Consider the following 17,660-nt stretch of genomic DNA (forward strand, 5'->3'; position numbering starts at 1 on the left):
TACACATGCACACAGCCAGGCACATGTGCATGCACCCCCCCCCACACACACACACACAAAGGCACACAGGCACATAGGAAAATGACTATCAAGAAGCTGAATGTGAAGAGACCACATTAATTGGTTAAATGGAAACATGATTAGTAGTGCAAAATTTTATGCCAAATTAAAATTTTAGTTAAAAATAAAAATCTAGCACTTGTTTCGGGTGCTTACTTTAAATACACACAGGAAAAGTTCTCTAAAACTGACATCTATTCTGTGCTAGCTGAAAATTCCACTATAAGTAAAGAAAAAACATAAATGCTATATTTTCATATATACACGGAGACATACTCACACAGGCGCACACACACACACACACACACACACACACACACACACACACATGCACACGCACGCACAAACACACGCTGATAATGTCATGTACTGAATTAACAGTAATTCACCAGGATGGCATGGAGTCATAGAACCTAGACCTATAGTACTATTTTGCTAAATTGATAAAGTATCCAACTGTCTTCTAAATTCTTATCCTTATTCCTATAAATATGTTGAACTTTCATGCCCATCAAAGCAGCTTCTTTTTTTCGTGGCTGGGGTCTATTGCAGAGAAACATAATCCATCAAGGTGCAGACAGTAAATGACTTTAGAGTGCCATTCTCCAGTGGGATACCTAATAGTACAACTCTTACAACTAAGGCTCAGGGAATGTCTCAGAAGAGGGGGCCAGGAGAACTGCTGCAAAATAGCATCTGGATATGACAGGAATGTTGCACTCATGAGCTGTCAACAACTGAAGCTAGCTGCCTGCACAAGGTCACACCAGTAAACAATCCAGCCCTGATGAAGGAAAGGCTCACAAGGCCCCACCCTGATTTGAGGAGTTATAGGCAGTCAATGGCTGCTGAGGAAGGGAGTCAGTTTTTTTCAGGGATGAGAACCATTTATAGCTCATGTCCAAGTGGTCGGTCCTACACCCATATACGTGCAGGCAACACTAACCAAACACTAATTGGACACTGTAGGTCTTACACACATTTGTAATGTATATTTATAATTATTGAAAGGAGGATATGAACTTGAATGGTAAATGGGGAGACATGAAGGAGTTGGAGGGAACGAACGGATGGTTATGAGGAAAACACATTGTATCCCATATATAAAATTCTCAAAGAAATTAAAAAGAGAAAAAATGTGTAAAAATGTAATAAGGTACCATAATACATGCACATTATTCTTAAGTTAAAAAGTATCATATGTTTGTCTTTATTAATGTTGAATAGAATACATAGACAAACATATAGGTAATTTCATTTTATTACTTACAAATTCATAAAATATAAGATTATACATAATGATTGGTAACACTAGAGATTTTGTTGATGTTTTGAATCATGCATGCATTTTGTAATGTTTAAATAAGATTAAACTCATTTATCAAATCACATGTTGTTCATTAAATAATTTTGAAAGAAAAACAAAACAAAATAAGAACCAAAAGCCTTTTAACACTGTGATAAGAATGCTGCCTACCAAAAGTATTGTCAATCAGTTAATGAAATAAATCAGGAACCAAGGCCAAAGTTTGTCAATCTTTCCCGTCCTTTCCTTTCCCCTAACCTTCCAGCTGTCCTCTATGTAGTCAGAGCTGTTTCTATTGCTTGGTGGCGAACATGGATTATGGCCACAAGAGTACAAAGCACAAGACACACTTCAACTCGGTGCTGACTCCTGGGCTGAGCTCTAGAGAATCCTAAGGAAAGGCCTAGAGAGGGGCTAGGCACTGAGTGCAAGACAATGGGCAAGATGGCAGAGGTGTTACCCACTTTCCAGAGTCTTTAAAAGACACAGTACACAAGCAAGGAATCTCCAACAGCTCCTGTGATGTGGTGCAGAATGAGCTAGAAGGCATAGTGAAAGCCACATGTTCTTGGTGTGTGGATGAAGAAGAGGTTCCTGCTGCTGTTTGGTGACACCACAGAGAAGTCCTGGAAAAATTAGCCTTGGGCCTTTGTGTTAATGAATACCATGTTTTCATAGCAAGAGAGTGTCAAAAAAACATGCCACTAGTTTGTAAAGCAGGCTTAGATGTGGGTGTTTGTTTTTTAAACAGGCTGAGCAAAGTAGAGGCCAGGAAGAAAGAACTTCAGCATAGCTAAGCTTTCAAATCCACTGAGCTGCTACATTGCACTGCTGATCATCTCCTTCCTTATCAACCTAGCAAACTTATCTAGATCACTTTCACTTTTGGTCTCCCACAGTCCTGTGGCAATGATGGCTTTGGTAGCTTCTCAGTTCATCTTCTCCTTTCTCCCCTTCGCTAACTCTCGCTCCTAATCTATACCCCTACACTCCCTGATTATCAGATGCACACCAGCTTCCAGTGATGTAAGCCTCTAATCTGGAAGTGCTTAGCTGCTGCAGAAGGCCATGAATCTTAACTGTGAATGTGGTGATAGTATTTTACTCTTCTTGGCTCATCCTATCAGTGCCTCAGTAGTCATCAATGCAGAGACTTTCCAGACAGTTGGAATGATTAGGCAATAGGTTATAAGAGCTAAAAGAGACATTAGTGATAATCTAATCTATTTTATGGACTTTCGATGTCAAGGTTCAAACCAATTTGAGAATTTGTCCAAACCCAGAAGTTTCTAAATACCCCATGTGAATGCAGGGCATAGAGCTAAGCTAGTCTTCTTTCCCCAATGCTCATGAAGGAAGAGAATGGAATACCCAATGGCCCCTGGAGAATGGACTTCATCACATTCTGGCCCCTGATCCTTGTTTTGCTTAAGTTATTTTTCTTAATGAAGGACAAGTCAAACTTTAATGTGCTAACTATATACATACTGTTCAGTAGATGTAATTTCTTTTCATTGAGTTCATAATGTACTATGCAGAGAACTGCACATAGGAACTGGGAAGACTCAAATGTAATGGGACCAGATAAAAGTAAGACTAGATTATAGTTAACCATGGTTATACTGAAAACAGTCAAGAAAATCAGGAGTCACACCTTCATGGTTTAAAATACTTGGAAAACTCAAATGAATTAAAAAATAACAAAAATATTAGAAGTTATGCTTCCAGAAAGCATGGGGAAAGAAAATCAGGATTCAAAGGCAGTAAATTACTTGGAAGAAATATACTTAAAATTTTGAACAATGTATCCAAAATGTAGATGACTATAGCTGTAAATGGGGGTCTTAAGTATTCCTTCAAAACTTGTATCTGCAAGAAAAAGAATAAAGCAAATCTAACCTTTGACATATAATGTTATGTTTCAGAAAAAGATATACCATATCATTTTGAATTTGGACTAGAAAGTAACTGCTGTGAACTAAGTAAATTTCCAGAGAAACATAGAGAAAGAGCAGTTGATTCAAAGACAAGGGCAAGAGTAAGTACAGCACTGGAGTACATTGAGGAAAACCTAAAATAGCAAAGTCTGAACAAAGTTGCCATTGGCTGCAGTGTGCAGATATAGTGATCAGGGTTCTGGAGCAGTGGTGCAAGTCATGGGCTAGTGCATGAGGCACCTCAAGCACAGGATAGAACAATGAATGAACCAGAGACCAGATCTCACTCTAATGTTCCTCTGTGGAATGCCAAGAAACCTGGGTCTTGTAGATGTTAACTCTGCCTTCCAGACTCTTGTACAGTATTATATTCAAGACTGAGTGCTGTGGAATAATGCTCTTGTAGACTGTAAAGATTTGTCACTCCTATTGATTTAATAAAACACTGATTGGCCAGTAGCCAGACAGGAAGCATAGGCAGGTCAACCAGACTAAGAGAATTCTAGGAAGAAGAAAGGCAGAGATAAAGTCACCAGCCAGATGCAGAGGAATTAACATGAGGATGCTGGACTGAGAAAAGGTACCAAGCCACAAGGCTAAATATAGACAAGAATTATGGGTTAATGTAAGCATAAGAGCTAGTTAGTTATAAACCTGAGCAATAGACCAAACAGTTTACAATTAATACAAGCCTCTGTGTGTTTATTTGGGACTGAACAGCTGCAGGATCAGGTGGAACAGAAACTTCCATCTACAATTGGGAGAGAGACCATGTTTATCATGTTTAACTGGACCATTGTTAGTTTGATTTACATGTTTAAATTCCTTTCAGCACATGCAAAATCCCAGAAAGAAAAGACTATATATTCCTTTTCCAGTGTCTTTTGGCCTAAATGACAAGATGCTTTGTGCATGTCCCAACTCAAATTAAACTGAACTGTTAAAATTAAATAAATTGTAAAGTATGGTGATTTTATAGAACAGTAAGAATACATTAACATTCTCACAGTCAGAAAACTTTCAGGGGAATGAATAAGCTAATGTTTTCATAGACTATTTGAATCACCTTTGGGAAAGTATGAAGTGATGCCCATGAAGGGATGACTACTGCTCATTCTTCTAACCGTGTGCAATGTGACAATGGTTAACTATAATCTACTCTTACTTCAATCTGGCCCCAATATATTAGAGTCTACCCATTTCCTATATGCAGGTCCCAGTATCAGATTCAAACTAAAAGGAAATAGAAAAGTAAAGACACATGAAGCTGAAGGCAGGTAGAAGGTTGAGTGTTCCCAAAAGCTAGATATTCTCAAAGAGCCCTGCTGAAGAGAAACTAAAGCCTGAGCTTCCAATGAGCAAGAAGATGCAACTGGCATCCTGTGACCTTGTAGCTTGAGAAACCTCACATAGCCTGTGGTTGGAATGCCGTGGACAAGGAAGGAAGAACTTCTTTAGCCTGTTTTACTCCCTACAAAGAAATCAATAAAGGTGCCAAAAGAACTTTAAATTCATGGACTTGAACATTGGGTCTTTCAGAAAAAAAAAAAGTTTTTATATTTTTTTGCTTTATGGAACTGTAGATAATATATATCTTTTCAATGCAGATTTATACCTTACTAAAGAAAGTAAAATCTTTTCCTATTGCTGAGAGTATGGCCTTTTGATTAATTTTTAATCTGATTTATAGTTTATTTTTAAAGGCATTAAAAAAATCACACATGCTGAAATTAACCAGACCCAAAGTCTACCCATCTCAATGAAATTCTACACAGTCAAACTAGTCATTTGGAATGGATGCTATGGAGCTTCACATTGGATTTTACACTTGTATATACTATTGAGTATATTTTTATTCATGCATCCACCACTAGAACAAAAGTAAATCTGCAACAGAGATAGAACCAGAAAAACACTTATCTCTGTGTCCTATTTCATAGCTCATGTCCACATCTGTCTCCATCCTTCCTCACTCCAATAGTTAATCTTTTTGTTCTCCTTCCTACTTGTATTATTTCTTTTGTATTTTTCTTTCTTAACAATCACTTAAATTTTGTTGCCATTCTTTTTCCTAATGGCCATTTAATCCCTATCACTACACAAGGAACTTGTACCATGACTGTCACATCATTCTGTCCAGGTGACCCAGTTTCAGAGAAGTGTGTTTCTGCATCCTGAATCCACTCTGAGAAACAATAGTATTTTTCTCTGTCTCTTTCTGTGTGTTTATTGTTTATAAACATAACAAAAGTTTATTGGGCCATTTCTACTTGTACACATATAATTGATTTTTGTGATAAGTTTGATAAATTATTTCATATCATTCATTTAAAGTGATTTTTAAAAACTCAGTAGTAGTTTAAATATCTGAAAATTAAAATACAATATTAAATATTTTCCTAATAGTGATTCAAATACAGTGCTTTGACAATGAGAATGTTAATGTTTTTCTCACTATTTAATGAGATCACTTTACTTTATCATTTATTTCATTTTTAACATTTGTGTTGAATTTTTGACATTTTCATACATGTTTATAATGTACTGTAATGTATCCTCCCACTGACCTCTTTTATCCCCTCCTGTGTCTGGACCCTAAATGCCCCTAAGAAGAGGATCCCCTGGTTCCTAATATTCCATCTCTTAATTTTATTTTTCTGTATGTGTGTGTGTGTGTGTGTGTGTGTGTGTGTGTGTGTGTACGCACGCGCGCACACGTGTGTGTGCAGGTAGCACCAGCCACTGTGTGTTTATGATTAGGTCAGCCATACAATACCCAGAAGACAGTTTTCCACAGGACTCTTCTCCAGCTTTTACACTCTTTTGTGGTGTTTCCTGGCTCTTGGAAGGAGTGATACATATGTCTGTTTAGGGCTGAGTACTCAGCTCTTACTTATTCTCAGCACTTTGAGTCTGTATTAACCACCACCCACTGCAAAAAGAGGCTTATCTGGCCAAAATTACATTTATTTCCATTTATACCCTTCCTCTATCTCAGCAAATGGTAAGGTTGGGCTACTATGGCACTAATCCCATGACAGCTATGATATTATCAAATGACTGAATGAAGGACACAGTCAGTTTTCGCTTTCAGTTAAATCTCATTTATAGACTATTTCATGGTAATTATGATCATTTGTCAGCTCCTGACGGTCTTAAAATTCTTTTCATATAGTTACATTCCTACAAGATTTGCTTAAACAAAGAAATCATTGCTCTTGCTGACAGAGCATTCTAAAAGGCCTCCAAAATTTCCCTTCAGTTACTGCTTTCCAAAGACTTGGGGAGAGAGTGTAAGTGCCTAGCCTCAGTTTTCATGTCTGTGATTGAAGTGGTGACCCCTAGCCATCCAGGATGCCACAGGCATTAGAGGAGGGGCACACTGGCATCATCATGTAAACAGCATCATCGTCTCCCTCCCTACCTACCCCTCTACTTCTCAGCAAAACTGTCTCCCTCGCAAAAGGGAGAAACTCAGTTCAATTTTAGCCGGTGACTTGAAGAGTCAAATTGTACTTTCCAGTAAACATTTATTATTTCTAAATTGATTCCCTTTGCAACTGGTTGGACTATCTAGTTATCTATCAATTTGAGTGAATTAAAAAAATGCTTTTTTCTTTTGGCATATTATCCTTCTCTCTGCTTTAGTCAAAAGGAAAAAGACATGGCTTTTTCTTCTACAACAGATGGGAATAGCAATTAGAGGCAGCTATAATCCTGACCCTCAGTAGCAGGCAAGTCCCACTGTGCAGAACTGGAATAGAAGATGATCTAGAAGCCACAATAAGTGCAAAATTGCCCAAAGCAATCCCCTCTATTAGAAGGAGATTCACCAGGTGTCTGCCCTAAAGTCAACCTGGCAGAGCACACGGAATTGCTGCTATGTGGTGTTTTCCTTTTGTTATCTCCAATCTCAGTAGATGACAATGTGGCGTTGCTGCCCTCCCTCACTATCTAACGTTTCCCCAGCAAAGCACTAAGTATATCTTGAACTACCCAGTTATCTTGGTTATGGAAGGAAAGGCCCCTCCCAGTCTCTTGAAGGCCAGCAATAATTCCATAAGTGATATTCTATTGATATATGACTTTAGAAGACCCTGGGCATTTTTGCTTTCCTAGAGGACTTTCTAGTTATGGGTACATCTGGAAATGATGGCTTGGAAAGCATCCACGTTCTTTTGTGAAAATTTCTCATCATATTAACATGAAATTATAGGCATTATTCAGACCCGGTTTGGACATCTGCTCATCTTAGCCAAATGATTGTATTTTGCATTGATCACAAATAAAAGATAAAAGCATAATGGTGTTTCTATTTCTAATGAACAACATTGTGATTAATACAGTTGAAGTTTATATTTAATACTGACCTGACCAAAGAAAAAGACTGATATCCTGTGTTTTCCCACCTGTGTCTGTGTGGTAAGCAGGGAGAGAGATATGCTCCCCTTTTGAACTTTTCTGTGTACTCAATATTTTCAGAAAATTAACACTTATCTTTTCACCTATATGGTTTTCATTTTTAAATGTCTTATTGAGCGACTAGTCATTCGTCTACACTGATGTGCTGAATCTTCTGGATCTTTCTGTAGAAATAAAGGAATAGGTTTAATTCATCTATAATTTAGCTCTACTTCAATAAAATACAATTGGCAAATAAAAACAGTGCATTTGTAAGGTATTCAGTGTCATTTGCACGTGTGTGTGTGTGGCACAGACACACACACACACACACACACACACACTTTTTTTCTCTACTTTGTATTGAGGATTTAGTTTTCAGTAAATTTTAAATATGCAGTGCGGTTAACTATACTCGCACACTGTCCATTAGACCTCTAGAACATCCCTCTATGTAAGGGAAACTCTAAACCATTTACCAGCCTTTTCCCAGACCTTGGCAACAAGCATGTCACTTAGAGTTTCTGGGACTTCCAGTTCTCTAGAGTCCACATATTGTTAAGATCATGAGCTGTTTGTCTGTCTGGCTTGGCTTGTTTCGGTTAGCATATGAATGTAGACCAGGCTGGCCCCAACTCAAAGAGATTCACCCGCCTCCGCTGCCTAAGTTCTGAGATTAAAGATGTGCCACATGCTGGCTAAGATTTTCTATATTTAATGTGGAATATCTGTCATTATTTCTATAGGTATACATTGCATTTTCATGTATCCTTTCACCTGTTGGTAGATATTTATAATATCTCAACACTATGCAAAATACTGAAATAGAGTGTGGGAAAACTTATTTCTTGACAAATGGATTTAGTTTTTTTTTTTATTTTTTTTATTTTTATGGTTACATTGCTGGACCAAAAGACAGTTTTGTTTTTAATTTTTGAACACCTCCTACTATTATTTGTATTGGCTGTACCAATCTACATTTCCAGCAGTAATGTGCCAGGGTTTCCTTTTCTTCCCATCCTTGAGAACATTTATCTTTTGTCTTTGATAATAGACAATTCTAGCATACATGGGGTGTAAGAGGACAATCCATGATATATAACGATGTCTATGGCTTTACCTAACTGGTAATAATCTGAATTGTCACCTGACTGGACCAAATATGTTTTTCTCATATTCTTACTTATGTGTTCTGGGATTCTACCATAAAATTTATAACCTTTATTTCACCGTTTTCACTAATTCTTGGCCCTAAGACATGGGAATGGCCTGGAGTATGACTGATGCACAAGAGTTTGGCCTTCCTAGTTTGCAGTTACTGAATTGGGGCACAGAATAGGATCTTTTCACTGGAACTGGTTTGTTGTATTTAGTAAAGCTAGGGACAGAAAAACAATTGCCTTTGAGTAGTCATATTTTCTTAGCTAGAGACAAAACCCCACTCAGGTTACACCTGGAGGACCACAGCTCTAGGAGAGGAGCTGGGAACTGTCTTGCAACTCAAATGGCCCTGCTGTCTTTGTAAATAAAGTGTTTTGCTATTGTTTGTTTCCAGCATTTGGTATTTATCCTAGGACCCTCATGCTGGGTGAGTATGGAACCACTGAGCTACAGGTCAACTTGATTTTACTTTTTTTCTTAAAACAGGGTCTCACTACCTTACTCAAGTTTCCACTGACACTTTGCATCTCAATCAGTCTTTGAACTTGCAATTCTCTTGCCTCAGCCTCTCAAGGAGCTGTAATTACAGGCCTGTGTCACTGGTCCAGCCAGTAAGCAAAGTTTATTGGAACACAGAAGTGTCCATTTATTTACATGTTGCCGGTGATTTGCTTGGTTCCACAGAATATTACCAGTTGAGAGATTAAATGGACCACAAAGCTCAGAATAGTTAATAACCCTTTGTTTAAAAAAGCCTGATCTCTAACCTAATGTATAGATGCCTTTTTAGTGAAACTATTTTGTAACATGTATAAGTCAGAAAATACATATAAAAATCTATAAAAAGAAATGAACACCCAGAGAATAGATTGTCTTACTAAGTCAATATTATAGGGTCCATATGAAGATGAGAGAATGACTCATGGAGCTTTGGGAGCAGGGCTTGCTGTGTGTGAGCATAGTGGTTAGCAAGTGTCTGTCCCTTAGTCTACAGGATTGGTTACCTCAAGGAAATGCTCTTGACTTCAGCTATTCTCAAAGTAAATCTCATAGTCTCACTTCCCACTAACCAGGTCACCTTCAAAAGACAGCAAAAATCCTCGGAAACAAAAAGAACGTTTTATATTTAGTTTATTTTTTACTATCTTTCCCTTTAAGTGGCTTCAGAGATATTAATGTTGTAGCAGCCTGAGAATCCAACTTAAGAAAAAAAAAAAATACCCCACAAACTCAGCATGTTAGAAGTTCAAAAGGTCTATTGCTCAGTCACTATTAATCTCTCTATACATATTTTATTTAACCTTCTGTAAATATTGTTATTGTAAAGTGCTTTGGACAGGCTAATGGATTGTAATGTTTTGTTAATGGAAACAAAGACAATACTGCAGAAGGCAAACACAAGCTGGGGGGGGGGGGTGAGGAAGACAAGACAACAGACAGGGCAGAGCCTGTGTTGTCTAGGGGAGGTGAGATTGGGACATTGCTTGCAGCTGACTTCTTCATTAGCAGACCTGGAGGACTGCCAGAGCATTGGAAAGATACCACTGGACTTGGGAGATCATCAATCCATCATTCCAGGCTGTTTTCCTCTCCTCTCTTCCATCCTCTCCTCTCCTCTCCTATCTTCCCTGTCCTCCTTCCCCTCCCTTCCGCTTAAAAAGCACAGTGATGTTATTTTTCTCATTACACTGCACTTGTTCCATTGGAAGGTTGTTATGCAAGTCTCTTTTACTTCTGGATAATCAGAGTAAGTTCAGCTGTAGTTTTGGTGTGCCTGCAATAAGATTGTGTTCCTCTATAGTGGGTACACCCAACAGGTTGCATTCAAGAATGTAGGTACCCACCTCCCTACTTCTCATCACACTTCAGCAGCCCTGCAAGGCTGTTTCCTAGGTGTTTCCGGGGTACTATCGGTGTCCTGTGGACTCCTTTACTGTTTTAATAAAGAGCAATATTGTTTGAACCAGAGGGTGCATTTCTCCCTCCCCCCGTTTCCCACCGTTCTGTCTTCCTCCTTTTCTCTCACTTCCTCTTTTGTTGTTGTTATTGTGATTCCCACAGCAAAAATCTGCCCCCAGGACTGTCTGAGTCCACACTGGCTGCTCTGCTCATGGTGCAGGTGTGCGGGAGCCCTCCTCCACATGGTCGCCACAGCAACCCGCCACTCTAATCTGCTGAATATGAAAAGAAGAAACAGAAAGAGAAAAGCCATCCACCCCCTTCTGCTCCATCCATGAGTCCAAAGGAAGGATACCGTCTCCAGGCATTCCTGATAATCCCCCAGCCATTGCCCTGGCAACAGTCACAGGGAGCTGGCATGGCCTGTGGAGAAAGCAGTCCCTGTCTCTAGCTCAGGCGGACTCCTCCTCCTCTTCTCCCACCCTGGATTTCCTAATAGCCCCTAACAATTGTGCACCCCCTTTTGGCCCACTGCCTCATGCCCTCCAGCCTGCCAGTGGGTCCCTGACACAGAGTGTGGAAATCCACATATTTTTCTCCTAATGACAGTCAAATGATCCTTGCATGCATACATGCTTCTACGTGTGTACAGACGTGAATATGTATGTGTAAGAGTGTGCCTGTGTGTAGGTTTAGGGAACTCTTCACCTCTAGTCACCCTACAGATGAACTATGTTTACATGCTGAATGGAGAAATGGAGACTATTTCTTATCAAAGCTAAGAGCCTGGAAATCTACCCCCTTGCAACTCCCGGTCTATCAGCTGTGCTGGCTGAGAAGGTCTGCAGAGCCCTTTGCTTTGAGCCTCATACCCAGCAGTGAAAGCTCTCATTTGTCTTAAGGCCATCATGTTGATGCAGCTGGCTTTGACACTGCTTACCTCAGCTTTTTTTTTTCTTTTTTTCTTTTTTGGTTGAAAGACAGAAGGCTTCCTTGTGATCCCAGCCTTTTCCTATCAAATGACACTCAGCCAGGGTTTGGGTGACTTATTTACTGGCACTAGACCAGTAAAAACAAAAATGAACGTTCACAACTAATAAATCCTCCTGCTTAGATAGCTAGAGTAACAGTGGTGGGATTACACCAAAATGTTCAGCCTGTTACCCTGGGGCTTCTAGGCTGTGGAGAGCCTAGTAAGTCAGGGTAGGAAAAGGGATTAAAGCAAGGAACAGTGGAATTCCTTAGTGTGGGTTCTGGACACTCAGAACCTTTCATCTTCAATTTACTGAATGCTTTCCTGGTTGGAGAGTCAAGACACAGAAACAAGGTACACCACGTTTGTGTCACTGGGATGAGACAGCTAAGCTTGCACCTTGACCTTTCTTTCTTGAAAATCAAATCACACCCATCCTCAGCAAGATGAAAGAGGCCAGCACAAGGTTCTGGACAGCACAATCACAGCTTTTCAGAGAACTGAAAGGAGCTATTTTTATAGAGGGCATGAGGTCAAGAATGTTTAGCAAACAAATTGAATGTCATCTACTCCCAGAAAATTCTCTAAGGACCTCCCTTCTCCCAGGCCCTTGTGGAAAGTAAGGACACCTCTGTAAGGAAGGGCCACATTTTCATTTGTTTCTGAATTGATCTGTTGCATAAAAGCACATTTTTATCTTCATTCTAGAAGAAAGTTCAGCCCATGCTTCCTTTCCTTCTTTGACAGCCTCTAATTCACTGAGTGTTCACACTTCCTTTATGGTTAGCTCTGTTAAGGAAGCCATCATTGTATAACAGTGGAAACCTTTCTTATATGATTCAGTCTGATGTCAAAAATAGAGATTAAAAAGCCAGGAATTTTTTCTTAACTGTAATCCAAATGGTCTTTTGCCATGTTGCTAGACATTTGACTAGTTGGAAAGGTGACCATCATTGACCTCACTCTTCTCTTTTCAATTGGGTTCTGGTTTCATGACTGAGAGACTACCACAGAGGACACTTACTGATGGCGTGTGGCTCTTCTTGCTCGTACAATGCCTTTGTTCTGTGTTGTTGCCCCTGTCAATAGAGTTTGACTGTGATTTCTCCTGAGTACAAAGAAAACATCTATAGCAAGTGGTCAACCTGAGCTATGTTTTCCCAAAGCACCTGATAAAAAGGCATATTAAAACTCTTTCAGAGCTCTGCAGAATTATTATCTTTGAAGGCTCTGACAGTGCTTTTAAAGCCTGGCAGAGGTAAAACTACATGAATCGAAAGGGCATGGTCTACTAGTTTAGTTGTCCTAAAGCATTTAGAATGCTTGGTCTCCACCAATGAAGTAGCTGTTCCAAATGATTTCATTAGTTCTCAGGGATGTAATGTAATCTCTCTGTAACTGAACATAACTACATCCCTCTGCCGTGTGTGTGTGTGTGTGTGTGTGTGTGTGTGTGTACGTGTGTGTGGATAAGTGTATATGTGTGGTATATGAATATAAATATGCACATCCATGTGTATGTACGCAGGGTCCAGAGAAGGATGTCAGATGTCTTTTTTTTTTTTTTTTTTTAAATCATGCTATGGCTTGTTGTCTTGACACAGGGCTTCTTAGTAAACAGAAAGCTCACCATTTTTATTAGGCTGGCTGACCAGTGAGCTGTCAGGATTATCCTATTTCCATACCCCACGTCAGGCTTTTTACCCGAGTGCTAAGATTTACCTCAGATTCTCATGTTTGCAGAACATGCACTCTGAACCACTGAGCCATCTCCCCAGTTCCAAGGATCAATTATTTTCTGAATGTTGAAATGCTTAGGAAATGAGCTATCATGAAGTCTAATAATCTCCACATCTTATGTAAGTCCTCTATTCCTTATTGTGATTCCTCTTCATTCATTATTCTGCCAATATTGGAGGGTACCTAATATATGCTTTTATAATTCATAAGCAGGGAGACAGGTGCATAATACTTAATATCCAATTTTCACTGACTGTTAATATAACTGAGATGCTATTTTAGCATTTCCAAAGTATTAATTCACTCAAGCCTTAAAACAACTCTGTTAGACAAGTAGTAACCTTTGCCCTAAATGGCAGAGAAGAAATCAAGGTGTACATGATTATGTTACTCACCCAAAGCCACATGTTACATTATTTATAATGAAGTGTTTAAAAATGCATGCCTTCTCATGTTTACAACTTGCAGTACTTAGCATCTTCAGCACACAGTCAAGAGTCAAGTCTTCCGAGAGTAAAGGAAAGAGGTTTTAGTGGTGGAAATTTAGAGATCAAGAGAAAGCCTGGAGGTTGTGCCCAACTTCTCTGGGTTTCTAAGAAATCTAATTTAGGCTATGGTCAATATCTTTCAATCAAGATGTTTCTAAGGATGCCTGTTGGTAATGCCATTCATATGCCCTTCAACTTAGTTGGCCTAGACTGCTTGAAATTTAAATAAGTTCATTTCTAAAGTGTGTATAAAGAGCAGTCTTAGAGAAACACATATGGCATTTGGTACACTTTTTCTTTTTAAAATTTATATTAAATATTATTTTTTAAACGTTTCAAATAAAAAATCACTCACATAAATTAATCAGGCAGACCCAAAGACTAAACAACTAGATGAACATCTATAGAGTTAGAGTAGCCATGGGGAAACTGTGTAGCTTCACACTGGATTTTATACTTTCACTAGCAAATATACTTTATGTACTTATCTTCCACCAAAAGTAAACATTCATGACAGATTCAGAATTAGAAAAACAGTTAGCTCTATATACTTCTTCATAACTTGTGCCTGTTTCCTGTATCTAGTCCTTCTTAATCTCCTAATATTTGGCATATCTTGTTCTCTTTTCTACATATTATAGTGTATCTATGTACACATGTTTATACATATATTTGTGGCTAGATTTCACATATGAGGGAGGACATGTGGATTTTTTCTTCCAGGATTGCATGATGTTGCTTAATATCATATATTCTAAGTCCATCCATTTTACTGAAATTTTGTTCCTCGATTTCATTTTTCTTTGAACTTGAATAATATACATATATAGCAAATTTTCATTACTCATCCTAATTGTTAATGGACAATTAGTAACCCTTATTCACTGTTGGGAGGGATGTTAATTAATACAGCTGTTGTGGAAATCAGTTTGGAGATTTCTCAAGAAAAAAAATTGAAGATAGAACCACCATATGATCCTGTTATTTTGTTCTTGGGCATACACCCAGGGAATGCCATACCTATCATGGAGATATTTTTTTAAGTCCAAATTTATTGCTGCTTTATTTTTGATAGCAAAGAATTGGAGTCAACCTAGTTGCCCACCAACAGATGAATGTACGTTTTAAAGATATCTAAACTTAGTTCGGAGCCATGCAATAATGTACAGACTATAAAAATCACTCTGGTGATGATGGAGCTTCAAGAAGGAGGTGGCAGTGGCACTAGAAAAGTTCTCTCTTGAGTTGGAGGAGCCTCAGTCTCACACGGATGACAGGGCAGGCTGTGATGAAAAGAATGTTCAATAGCAAAGGAAGCTGCAATGGAATCAGACACATGGTTCACTTAGGAGATGATGTCTCCACCAATACAAGGGGTCACAAAAGAGATTAGGCTGCTGTGGCAGATGTGGCGGTTATCCAATGTAGATATCATTGCCAAAGCCAGGTAAGATGCTGCTATGGAGGCTGCTGCTGAAGAGGTAAGGAAATAAAAAAAAAAATGCAACATTTTAAAGATGCTTAGGATGCAGAATCTATAGAGCAGTGTCCCTAACTGAGTCATACATAGAGCTTCCTGAGAGAGGAAATGAGACCTAGGTTTAGGACGGATGACTACTGTAAGGTGATATGCAAGATGACAAAGATATTTGGGAGTGAGATGTTGAGTTTACAGTAGCTACTATGTGAACAGTCACACAGTACCAATCAGTGGAAGGTATAGTCTAAAACCCTGGAAGAGAGATACTTTGTGTTCATGAATGAAAGGAAGTATTTTATGAGATAAGAGCACATGGAAGCATCAAGAGAAAACAGAGACAGAGAGGAAAACACAGGGAACAGGGAAGAACATGGGAAGCCAAAGAGTAAGCAAGCAAATAGACAAAACAACCATTACTTGAACAAAGATTGCAGACAATGAATGAAGCCAGAATAATATTTTAAAACCAGAACTAAAAAGCCTTTTTCTTAGCTCAGAAATAATATTCCATAATAGTGTCTTCCACTCCATCATCAGAGCTAATCTCCATTTTGAGACCATCAACCAGTTCATTGCTGATGTTGGTTTTAAATGTCATGTGCACACAGCTCAATGACATCATGACATTGTCAAGCTTTTGAAACATAACTATCTCAATTCTGTAGAGGTCTCCAACAACATTCCATTGCCTGAAAACTGTGTGTACTATCAATATCTGATTAAAAGGCACCATTTTGTGCAAAGCCTTGCTCAGTAGGCTAAGTACAGTCCTGATGAGGGGACACCACAAACCCCATTTACATCCCTTGCTCTAAAATTGCTTTCAAGAAATAGAAAGGCTGTCTTCTGTTTCTTTATGCTTCTATATTCAGCTGTTAAGGGGTGGAGATGAGGCATTTAGACAACTGAGGAGAGATACAAGTCTGGGACAGTACACTTCACTCACACCTAGTCAAGGGACTGTGAACTACAGGATTAAATGAGCAGGAATGCAGCCTTTTTGTGACTCATGTGTAGTGGGACAAACTGGCAAAAACAGGGAGTGCTAATTAGAATGTTCTACCTAATAAAATTATAGTGAAATGAGGCACCTTCCCAACGTTTATTTGAGTTTTCCTTTCACTGTTATTAATACTGGCAGTTGTTTGCATTGTGTTAAAATTCTCCCTTTGGAACAGACCCTTTAGACACCTTTCTTGGTTTAGTGGCTAGAAAAGAAACAAACCATTGGCCCTGGAACAAAAATATGTGTGATCTTTTGTTTGACTTTATAAATAGGCTATTTGTTGGGAATGACCCAGGCAAATGTACACCAGGAGGGAGGCCAGATAAGCCCAAGTTCTGCCTCCATAAATGGGGATGTTGAAGATCTGTGGAATACATTAGAGTGGCCCCAACTCAGGTCTCTTGAATAGTAAGATAATGGCTCCCAAAGAGAATGATTCCAATGCCAAGGAGACAGTCAACATTATTTGGAGACAGTTAGTGTAGTCATATCTAGGGAGACTAGCAGGTGGAGGCCTGGGGTGCTGCTAAGCACCCTATAATGCACAGACAACAAAGAAGTACATTGCCTAAAAATTTCCATGACATTGAGGTTTAAAATTGCCTTAAAGTTAAAAAGACAGTGAACCTATTGATTGATACTGACACTTTGAAGAGAAAGAGATAGTCTTCTTGTCCCATATCTCAGTGGTGGGCAAGTCCTTCAAGAAGCATCACTTTTAGAAGGGTTGGGTGGTGAATAAAGGGATCACCATTGTATACTTATTGTAGCTGACTTAATCACAACTCAGGGTAGCCATACTTTTTCTGAACTCTCATATAACATCTGAAACAGTGGTGAATTTTTACTATGAGATGGATACTTTCTTTGTAGAGTGCCTATGAAAGTTGCTGAGTCACAGGACAGGCAGTTTTGGACCTGGGTAATGTACTATAGATTCTCCCTGAAAATAATTACTCACCAAATGCCTAACAATAGACTCAGAAAACCTGGTCAGGAGTAGAAAAGGAGCTGGCATGCAGCAGGAACTACACAAAGGGTCACAACCTGTTCCTACCTATTACAAGGAGTTCACCAATAGAACACTTAACCTAAGTGCGATCTCTCATTGCTCTTACACTGGTGTCCACTGCAATTCCACACACTGCTAAACCTATGACAGGGGAATTGTGAGGTCCACTGTAAGCAAGCCTAGAGAGACACAAATGT

This window comes from Onychomys torridus, chromosome 2 (assembly GCF_903995425.1).
Source record: "Onychomys torridus chromosome 2, mOncTor1.1, whole genome shotgun sequence".
Lineage (NCBI taxonomy): Eukaryota > Metazoa > Chordata > Mammalia > Rodentia > Cricetidae > Onychomys > Onychomys torridus.